We start from the raw sequence: 12057 nt of genomic DNA, 5'->3' as shown, positions 1-12057 counted from the left end.
AAAGCGGGCTAATAGAGATGTCCTTTCATCAGCTCGACTCCTCACATTCCTGTGGCACTGAATGTGACACTTTCTCTCTCAATTCCAGAGGGCTTTTAACCCATTAAGACCGGGAAAGTATCTGTGCCATTTTAGATTTCTTTGGCTATTATTGAAAAATCGTGAAACTTTGTGCAAATCTTCGAATATAGATTCTACAAACAAAAACTTATGTTGCCATATCAGTGGTACTCCAACTTTTCCATGTCAAGGACCCCCAAAATGATATGTATTTGGCCGTGGACCCCCCATCTCAAAATATGTTGTTCCAGGGACCCCCGGCCCAGAAGCACAGATCAGAGTTAAAAAATGATCGCTTTAAAACATATATATATATATTCAAAGATTTGCTAATTTAAAAAAAAATAGCAGATATACAAGCTCATAGCGTGGCACCGAGTGCCGCGCTATGAGCTTGTATATCTGCTATTTTTGAATAGACAAAGAAATCTTAAAATGACACAGATGCGTTCCCGGTCTTAAAGGGTTAATTGGCTGGAAGTAAGTAATGTGGAGGAGAGCGGTATAGTACTGTATCGCCACTTCAGAGACTTACATCATGGATAGACAGCACATTGAAATCGTAGTGAGGTGGCCAAGACTTTTACTACGTTTTAATGAGGGTCTTCATTCTCTCCTCCTCTCTTTGTAGCATTTCAACCTAGTAATGAGCCAGTTCTCCTCTCCTCTCCTTCAAATGAAAACTGGGAGAGCAGTGTGGGGCAGTATAGGGACCTATATCTCTAGCAGGCGGTCATCCCTCACTGCCTCCTAAAACACCTTTAACCACTTTTCAATGGACTGTCTGAAGAGAGCGCCAGCCAGAGATCTGATCTGCTCATTATAGTCGGCCAAGGCTCGTTGGGAAGGGATGGACTGCTTTGATGGTAGACCCACTCCAGATAGTGCTAAAAGGGGGGAGGTAATGAACGATAATGCCGAGGACCCCTGGGTCAGGCTGGCAGGAGTGTTACCTGGGTTTTAGTTGGTCGTGTTGGCGGCCCTAATTTAGCTGGTACCACAGCAGGTTGCTCCTTCGCTAATTGAGAGTCAATATGGAGAGGAAAGGGCTATTTTGTCCTGTTAGAATAAAATGACACACTAAAACTCGCAGTCTCAATGTACTGTGTATACAGACTGGGAATGCATTGAGAAGTGGAATAACAGTACATGGAAAGATCCTATAAAAATGTTGTTGCTTCTGCTATAGAGTAAAAGGGAGCATTTAGAGACAAGATTCACTCATCTTTGCTGAAGCTTCACTTTCTGAATGGAGCTGCTGAAGAAATTGCTATATGTGTATTCTCATTTTACAGAGTTCCTAGTATAAACTGAGTCCACAATATAGCACGATTTGTGTTGCACTGCTTCCATCACAAACCCTAAACCAAGGGCAACTGGTGCCATATCAACTTATCTTTTCCCCCATCAGAACATGGCAAAAACACTGATAGTATTGGGTAGTCACATTCAATTAAGTAAATTCCTGTAGTAAAATAATTAATTAATAATTAATTGATGATTAATAGGTAAACCTCCACCAAGGTGTCACAAGGACATTCTTCCGCAAATCACATAATTAATTAAATAGTCACATCATTAATTACACATAATGAATTGCATCAGATTCCTTTGCATGTTTTATTCTCTAGATAATAAAATAGTATTTTTGAGCCTTTATTTGATGGGAGTGACATGCAGCAAATGCTCCGGCCAGACATAATCAAACCAGAGACTCATTGTCAGGCATTAGAGCCCTGTGCCCTAACCACATCAGGTTGCCCCAAAGAGACTACATTTTATGCTGTCCAGAATATCTATTAATGAGATTATGTTTATCTCAACTGGTTGATTCTAGAACAGACATATTGCAAAGACATACTTATGATAGAAAACAGCTCTCTGTATTTATTGAAACGTGAGAAAATCAAATACGCACTTGAAGGGTCTGTTCAAAAATTCAAGGAGATTTGGACCCCCTTCCTTGACTATTACGAGAGTTTACAGGTGCCACTTAACGAGGAGACCAAAGTGGATGGAGCACTAGGCGAGACAGCAGGGTTCCCCTTTCCCTCCTTCCTTTCCTTCCCTCTATTCTTCCTTTTTTTTGCTTTCCTTTTCCTTTACTATTTTACTCATCTCTTTCCTTCTTTTTCTCTCTTCTTTATTTTTTAAACATTTGTGAGTTATACAAAACAAGAACATTGTTTCAACAACATATAAATGTATATTTTTGTTACAGATTTGTATGTTTATGACAAAATAAATTACTGTTAACTGTTAAGAGAAAACAGCTCTCTAAAAGGCAGACATAGATCTCTGCACAGTGCATCAGTGTATGTGCTTGTAAGCACATTCTATATGCCTGCACAACATGTTAAACAACACCAGGCAAGTACTTACAACACTTTTGAAAATAGAGCTTAAAGAGAGCATTATGGCTCGATGCTGGGAATAGGGGGCGGGTGCAAAGAGGAACCAAGCCACCCGCTGGAGCCCAGTGGCCATGAATGTATCTCATGCTGTGTGAGGGAGCTCTTGAATAAAACATGGCTGGTGATAGAAGCACTGTATTTTAACTTTATAGGACAAATCTCCTGCAACGCTCATGAATACCACATCTGCAATACATCTAGATCAATGGGTCAGGGGGGAGGGACCGGCATTCCCTTGTGAATATCAACAACACTCTATGTGGCTTGCGGCTCCGGAGAGAGACACCAAGGTCAGGTGCCAGGGATGCAGCCATCTCTCTGTCTAGCTAGCCTGGGCGAACAGTGGGAGGACAGAAGGCCTCTAGGGAGAAGGGCTCCAGGGTGTCTCATGCACTTCATCTGCCCATGAGGGTTTGACTGATGCTGCTGCTGGTTGTGGTGATAGCCTGCTGATATACCTCCGCTCTGCCGCTGATCACCCTCCAAGCCCGGCAGCCTTAGGGGCTGGGACACAGGGCCGAGATAAAAACCCTTGCACCCCACCCTGCCTGCTCCATTTCAGCCTCTATTTCTATCACGCTTGGACAATCGACGTAGGGCTCTTCACCAAACACTCGACAATGCCTTGCGGGGATGACCTTGCGATCCCCCCCGGCTGATTTCTCCTCTCGGTTTCAGATAGAGATCCATACCGAAAGCTTAGCCTGGCTTAGCTGCCCCCTGGACACGAACCTCTCTCAACAGGCATAAAGGTCAGTGCCACTGCAGACTCCATTACCTCTCTGAAAATACACACATTCCTCTCAAGCCTCACTGGGCCAGGATCGAAACGAGAAGAGAGCCGGGCCGAGACTGTAAAGTAGGATGTGAACATTAATGGAGGAGATATGAGAACTGGACACTTGCATGCCCCATCAATATGAGATGGATCGATATGAGTTTACGTAATATCTTCCACTTCATCCCCACTCAGCCTGGTCTTCTGCTGCGCTAACTGTTGCTCTTTGCATTTCAACTGAGACAGTAGTGACTCAGGCTCAGCTGGCGGTTCCCATCCGATATGTTCCCTATGTGTGGATCCAGAGGCAGGGGTCTTATAACTACACTATCTCTGCTACAAGATATGTCATCCACACCGTAATATTCTCAGTGTCACTTTGTCGCATAAGAGCCTATTTGGGTCCACACTCAAGAGTTCCATTCAGACTTAGGACTTTACTGTGCCGATGTTTCATGCATGTGTCTTATTCCCTCCTCACATAATCTGTCAGCTTTGTTCTTCAGAAGTCATAATATCTACTTGAAATTACTCAAAAATAATCACCAACACCAAGTTACCTCGCAATAACTACCAAAGTACATTAGATGTGCAAATAAAGCCACATGAGAGAATAGTAAGAACCTGAGAATTCTGATGAAAGTATAAACAAGTAATTTGAATTCCCTATTGTACTGTGAAAGGAACCTCCAAAAACGGTTTTCTTAGCAGTGACAGATCATTTACTGGGTGGCATCTTAATCAAAAGGAAAAAGAAGGAAGCCTTACTGAAATAGGCACAGTACCAGGTTGGGTGCATTCATTTGGGGATGATGTTCAAGAAAGCTCTAATAAGGCTGGCTTTGACTCACACCCAAAGAAACGTGTGTGTGTGTGTGTGTGTGTGTGTGTGTGTGTGTGTGTGTGTGTGTGTGTGTGTGTGTGTGTGTGTGTGTGTGTGTGTGTGTGTGTGAGAGTGCATGCTCACCTGTGCGTGCGTGCGTGCGTGCGTGCGTGCGTGCGTGCGTGTGTGCGTGTGCATGCATGTATGTCTACTGAAAGGTGCAACAGCCCCCCCCCCTCTCTTTTAGCCTTTCAATTATGTGGGGACCACAAAAGTCAGTCAGCTTCTTCCTGAGTGACGGCAAAAGAATTTGCAATTAAATTGCATCCAGAGAATGACTACTAGTCTACCAAAGTCGAAAATAAATAAAATAAAATAAAATAAAATAAAATAAAATAAAATAAAATAAAATAAAATAAAATAAAATAAAATAAAATAAAATAAAATAAAATAAAATAAAATAAAATAAAATAAAATAAAATAAAATAAAATAGTATTTGTTTTATAGATTTTTGTGATTTTTAAATAAGTAGAAACCCCCTCTTATACACTGTGAGCAGAGGATTCCTGGAACATGTAAATTATGATGATTTATAAGTGTTGTATAAAAGTTGTACTTTTTTGCATTACATGTGCAATGGTGGCATAATGTGCATACTGCCGTACACTCAATTAGTGGTAGCACTTCATCATCAGCCTCTTGGCTACATTAGCTGCAAATGGATCACCCCCTGCGGAATCCTCCATCAGACCTCCTACTGTAAAGTGAGGAGTCATGATATGTAAATAAATAAATGTGATGCTTATGTAAAGTACTGTGCCCTGGGCCAGAAATAAGCAGGGACACAATGCCATGACACACACAAGAGGCCAGTCCACAGGCTTTGCAGAGACAATGCCATCCCACACAGAGGCCAGTCCAGAGGCTTTGCAGGGACAATGCCATGACACATACTGTAGGCCAGTCCACAGGCTTTGCAGGGACAATGCCATGATGACACACAGGCCAGTCCACTGCAGGGACAATGCCATGATGGCACGTAGGCCCGTAGAAGAACACGGATGGAGAACGGTAAGGAGAACGGCTGACTGGGCACTGGTTGAGGCCATTACACCATTCAAATCTGACAGCCTCAAGCAAGGGCAAATAATAGCCCGTGTTCAGCAACTGTGCATTTTCTCACAGCAAACAGATATGTTTTTCATAAAGCAGTTTGGTAACAGCATGCTTCCAGCACAAAATGCTGTATTTTTTGCCCCAGGACATAGCTGGGTATAAGTGCTCATGCCCGTTTGTCTAACAATGTGTTTGATAAATTGTTCCTCTGATTTCACCCGCCTGGCGTGGGGCATGTGCATTCATACAGAGGGAATGAAACAGAAATGGGGAAAATGAAACATTGAATGGAGGATGTTGATAGATGACTTTATCATGTGGGAGCGGAAGTGGCCGGAGGACGGCCAGGGTGATGATGTATTGTTTAACGATACATTGGAACCGCGCGTGAATACAAACGGCTGCTTTCATTTCTCCTCATCTCCATGCGGCTGAAAGGACTGTGTGAACGAGCACAGTTTGGTGTCTCGGCAGGGGCAGGAAGACTGATGAGTCCAGATATGATGTATGCCCTGTCCTCCCCACTCTCCCTCCATCACCGCGCCAACAGCAGCATGGGTAATGATGATGAGGCCAGCCTGGACGGGAGCGTATTACTTCAGGATGGTAAAAGATAATGGACCAGCCTCCTGCCGCGCAGAGGAATCTGCTCAGCCACCAATTACTGCCTTTAAGATCCATCTCTGGATGACCCAAAAAACACACACATATATATATACGCGTGCGCGCGCACACGCACACACACACACACACACACACACACACACACACACACACACAGGGGGGGGTTGCCAACGAGAAGAAGTGGGGAGTGACAGGGGAGGCAATTAATCTACATTGTTAATATATTAATCTTGTCTTCTGCACAAACAGAACAGCAGAGGAAGGGGGGGGGCAGAGAAAAGGGAGAAAATGTGTATGAGAGAGATCTAAAAAACAATCAGGTGAGTTGAAGACAAGCAAGGGACAGGTGAGTGGGTACACTATAGAGACTTGTGTGTTCTGAGGGGTAACCACCTTCTAAAGCTAAACTCCAGGAAACTTTTGAATGCTCTTTTTCTTTCTTTCTTTTTTTTTTTTTTGCTTTTGAAATCCTAATTGCTGCATTTGCAGAACCGCTTCAAGGTTTGGAAACGGGTGACAAGGCGCGTGGTGAGACTGAGAGAGCGATGCTGCGGGAGCCCGCCCTGCACAGGTGGTTCTGTAACAGCACACAGGAGGAGCCCCTCTTCAAAGACAAGAGAGAAAGAGAGCTCATCATCTTTTAACCCCTTAAAACCGGGTAAGCATCTGTGTCATTTTAGATTTGAGCAAAAAAATAGCATTCTTTTATACTTTGGCTACTCAAAAATAGCAGATATACAAGCTTGTAGTGCGTCACGCTACGAGCTTGTATATCTGCTATTTTATAAAAAATTTGACAATGTCTAACTCAAATCTTTGCTTCTGGGGGTCCCTGGAACAAAATCTTTTGAGATGGGGGGTCGGCGGCCAAATACATATAGTTTTGGGGGTCCTTGACATGAAAATGTTTGAGCACCACTGATGTAGCAACGTAAGTTCTTCAGAAAAGTTTTAGGATTTAGAAGACATTTTGTAGAATCGGTCTCAGGTCTTGATGGGTTAAAACAGTGTAGTCGCTGCTTTCCCAGAGGTGTCAACTCATGCCAGAGCCCATCACCCGGGGCTCAGGCGATGCAATAAAAAATAAAAAACCTTTTTATTTTTTAAATAATCAATTCCAGGAAGGGCATAGCAATTTAGTGCGCGCCATAAACGGGCAGGAAGCTCCTCCGTGAAGCCGTTGAGGTGTAATAAGCCATAAATGTGATCAAAACCTAAATCAGCTTCCCATTACTGGTAGTCATTAGCTTCATTGCATTATAACCTTTTGAGACGTGATCACTTATGGATCCCCCTTCAGTTTAAGAGATTATTTCCGGTCCTAAACACAATTACTGCAGCTTCTCCATTATGGCGACAGACAGTGGAGCTTATTAGACTAATTAGCACTAATTACAGATGAAAGGCTCTTCTTGAGCAAAGCCATGGAGCTGTTATGTCAACAGATGCCTTCAGCATTGCTCTCTCAAGTCTCCCCTCTCAACTTGATTAAAAAAGATTAGAGAATTTTCCTCTTCTGTCTCTCCATTCCCGCTTCTCTCTCTCTCTCTCTTATCTCCCCTCGTTTCTCCTGCTCCTCCCATCCCCCCTCCCTTTTGTCTCCTAGATTCCCTGTCACTACTACCTTGATGGGAAAGACAACAGTGCTCAATGGTTCTTTAATGAGAAACTGAGCATACTGATGTGTGTGCGCACACAGAAAACAATTGTCTTTGGTGATGCTATATAGGTGTCTGTACGATTCCAGTGCGTTTTTGTACAAAGCACAGATGTTTTCAGTATTGGTGTCACTGAGCATGTCAACCCCCCCCCCCCCCCCCAGCCCCTCCCCCAGTCAGCGAGAACTGCGCTTTCACAAAACCTTAACTTAGAGGTTCTCAAACTAGGGGTCGGGACCCCAAGTGGGGTACTGTAGGTGGTGTCTCACATTGATAACTGGAAAAAAAAAGAGGGGAAAAAAAGTATCCTTCCCATTGAGAAGAGAGGAGAGGAGAGGAGAGGAGAGGAGAGGAGAGGAGAGGAGAGGAGATAACTTATCTGTGGGGTTTTCATGGCACAGTGATCCCAAGTAATCTAATTCTGCCTTCCTCTTCCTCGCTTGTGTGCATCTCTCATATTGGTACATGCAGATTGCAAAAGCCCTGTGTGCTTTGTGGACTGTATGTGTGTATGTGTGTGTGTGTGTGTGTGTGTGTGTGTGTGTGTACACACACGTGCGTGTGTTGTGCATGTACTGTATGTGCATTTCTGTGTGTGACAGAAAGAAATAGAGTGAGACATACACAGATAGAGGCAGACAGACCAACAGAACGACACAGAAGAGTCAACAAGCGGTGAATGTGTCATGCATATATGAGTATTCGGGTTGTGTACTAAACACCACCGGATTGGCTGGAGACATAGTGCATGTACTCTAGCATGCCGTCTGTGAGGCAGGAGGAGCACGTCGTGCACAGTTCATGAAGCTGAGAAAATCCAGCAGAAAAGTGTGCACCCTTCTGACACTGCATTATCGTGGGCTTTCACACTGTAAAAACCCTGATCCTGATCCGTCAACTATAGGGCTGGGCAATTAACTAGAAATATTTCGAGACTATATTTAACCGAGTTAATCTTGCTCATGTAGGTTAATCGAGTAATCGAGAAGCAGAGTTTTATTTGTATTTCTTATATCAACAAGAGGAAAAATTCAAATAGATTTTTTTATAATTGACTAAATTGATTAGTCTGACTACTTAACACTGTATTATGCTTTGTTGTACAATGGTGGCGTGTAAAAAAAGAAAGAAAAACATAGCCGAAACAAGCTCAGAACGAGTCGATGCGATGTGTTATGAGCTTGCTATTTTCACTATTTTGTCAATAATCGTTCATTAATTGCAATCGAGGCAAAAGTTAAAAATAATCGTGATACTGATTTTGTCAGCCTACTGTCAGCACTCAGGATTTCGAGGTTTTGGCTATACTGCACATTATCAGCAGACCCTGACCAACGTTTTCTGTACACAACACACATGCCTGTTTGACATGTCAGCACTGGAAAAAACTTACTGACTTTTACAATACTGATTCTTCTTGAGTTTTTTTTACGGTATGCATGCAACGGGATGTTGAGTAATTCAATAACAGTGGCTTAAGGAGTCTACCTCACCCCCTAGCCCTCCTCTGTTGGTTACTTCACAAATGCTATTTAAATAGATACACTGTTTGCTTAACCACAAGTGCTAAGGACGTTATTTACAGTAGATAGCATGTTGTTTAGACAGATACAGGGTGATGTTTACCTGGTATCCTAGATACTTGGTAGCACTTAATTGTTTTTCTTTGCACCGGATTTGCTTGACAACCTACCCTGTTGTTGGTCGACCACGGTCATGTCATTTTTTCTGATCTTACAATTAAGTTGCTCTGGACAAGAGCTTAAGATCGACTGTAAATTTACAGACAATTACAATAGTAATGAAGTAGTACAGTAGGTGAATACAAGAGCTTATAGGACATGTGCACGGCACGCACGTAGTATTCCATTAGTTGAAGCGTGCATGAAAACAGGATTTGTCTTTATCTCTTACGTGACTCTAATTGATCTATCCAGGTTTTGCAAATGATTTTAATGAAGGGGTTAGTTAAGATGGATATTTTTTTCTCTGTTGGAAATTTCCATGATTTATACGGGGGAACATAAATTATCATTCCACTTAAAATGATGCGTAATGAAAGTTTCTGTATACCGTTGATAGTGATTGATTGATGTTTGATTGAAGTGATGGGTGAATAACACTCGTCACCTGAAAAAATTATGATCAAATAGTACAATAGAGCAGTGGTGTGCAAACTGTGGGTAAGGACCCTAACTTGGCTTGTGGATTTTAACATTAAAGGGTCATTTTTATGTATTAACACTGAATTTGCTGAAACTCATATGTTGTTTACTTTGTACAAACATTTGCTTATGTATGTAAGCTTTGGTGTGCCTTGAAAAATTAAGAAATAACACATTGGTTTGGGTCACTACAAGAATGGGTCATTGCTGAAAAAAGCGTGGGCATCCCTGCTGTATAGACAGTACCAGCCCATCAAAATCTAATTACAGTAAACTGTGGCTTATTCAAAGCACAGTTCTGACAATCACAACAATACAGTTTTTGACCAAAAGCCAACACAACATAAACTGTTTTGCCTCCGAGCAGATCTGTCTTTTTTTTGGTCTTTTTGTGAAAAAAATTACGTAAATACTAATGTTTTTTGTCAGCGCAAGGCGTGGGAGTGTACTGTATATTCCTGGTGTGGTGGGGTAGGCAGGCTGCTGATCAGTGACATGAACAAGGGAACTCTAACAATCCTGCAGAACGAAACTGTTTCAATTATCCTGAGGATGGATCAGTGGGTGATGGAAGCGTTGCATGTGTCTCCATCCAGGAACAGCCGCCCACGGGCAACTATCACACACTGTATAGCTATAGGCAATGCTTAGATGGAGAATAACATTGGCAACAACAGTCAACTTCCCGCATCATGCAGATCAGAAGCACAGAAATAGAAATGAACAAAATATTTGTGCAGTTTAAATCTGTGTGATTGGTGCCCTTCATATTGCGGTGGAGTGCTCTTGATCCAAATCAGAAGGAAGTGCTTTCGTGGCACTCAAATAAAAGAACAGGGCTCTAGTTGTGAAGTTGAGCTGCGATGGATCTTCACTACTTAGGGTGACCATATTTTCAAACACCTAAACCGGGACCCTTTACCACTTAACCCATTTAGACCTGAGGCCGATTCTAAAAATGCCTTCTAAATCCTGACCTAAGTTTTCTGAAAAACCTCAAATATTTATTCAAAAATTAAAAAAATGTATGTTGCTATATACTGTACATAGCAACAGGAACCCCAAAAGGGGTTCCCCTCCTGAAAGGTATAGCTACAAAAAGGGGTTCCCACCCAGGAGTAGTTCACCACCAAAATGACATATTTTCTATCAATTACACACCCCATGAATGGAGATTTTTGGGCGGTGAAACCGCCCCTATAAGTGAGATTTGGAAAAATGTACAAATATCCTGCGCTGTGAAACCGCCCCTATAAGTGAGGTTTGGAAATTTGTACAATTATCCTGCACTGTGATTGGCCAATCACAATCTATTCAGGACTGTGATTGGCCAGTGTCACATGACACATGTGCATAGCCCTATATAAGAAACCATAACTTGAAAAAAAACCATTGATTGTTTTTTTTCAAGTTATGGTTTCGTCCATCATAAAGAGTGTTTCAATAAATGTATTTATCTTTTGTACATGATTGGTTGACTCCATTCAGTATTGTGATTAGCTAGCAAGACACCGCCCACTTCACACAGGGTGTGATTTTTTTTAGTTTTTGTCGCATTCCTAAGCAAATACTTTGATGACAGGGTAGAGTCTCCTATTGACCAATGACCCGGTCATCAAATGATTGGCTCAGGAATGCGACAAAAACAAAAAATCTCCATGAATTCAAGGCTTCATGGGGTGTGTCATTGATAGAAAATAAGTAATTTTTTGGGTGAACTACTCCTTTAAAGGACGACTTCACACATTCTCAACCTATCTTCATATCGATGGCCAAAATGCAAAACCTCCTATGTGCAAATTTCATGATTTTCGGATTTCACTGTGGATGAGGACTATAGGCTATGCTGCACATGCTCAGTCTGTCTGCAAGATAGTCCCGCCCCTCATTTTGTCAGAAAAAGTCATTTGACTAAAACCTCCTATCTTGTTCAGTGCCAATTAGTGCAAAAATGTGGATCTACATGCTCATATCATTTGTCCTCACTAATGCTCATTATAATATAATAACATTTTTGTCTACTCAGTCTGTGTCTCAGAGGAGGGCTGTGGACAGTTCAGAAACCTGCCTACCAGTGACATCATCGATCGGGAATCCAAGCTAATAGAAACTGCAGAATTTCTAGTCCTGGAAAGTTGGCATGCTATAAAGGTTCTCTAAAAAAAAAAGTTAAAAAATGTTTTAAATCTTGTTTGAAAAACAAAAAACTCTGTTGAACGATGATGTCACAGGTAGGCTGGTTTCTGTGTCCACATTTTCATCATGAGCATTAGTGAGGAACAATTATATGAAGATCAGTTGAAAATGGGTGAAGTTGTCCTTAAAGCAAAAATAGCCGATCTACAAGCTCACAATGAATCGCATCACGACACGTTGTGAGCTTGTAGATCTGTTATTTTGTATTGATCTTTTTTATAT

General features: G+C 42.0%; 1 protein-coding gene across 1 annotated transcript in view; it reads right to left on the bottom strand.

The window, feature by feature from the left end:
- Window positions 1-12057, bottom strand: part of LOC308089586 (transmembrane protein 132C) — a gene marked incomplete at its 5' end in the record, with an annotated part of 217603 nt that overhangs the window by 37473 nt on the left and 168073 nt on the right. The window lies entirely within an intron of this gene.

Source organism: Gymnoscopelus braueri (assembly GCF_963280865.1).
Source record: "Gymnoscopelus braueri genome assembly, chromosome: 7".
Taxonomy (NCBI): Eukaryota; Metazoa; Chordata; class Actinopteri; order Myctophiformes; family Myctophidae; genus Gymnoscopelus; species Gymnoscopelus braueri.
Note: the sequence above shows the minus strand (reverse complement) of the source record. Positions and strands in the feature narration are given on the sequence as shown.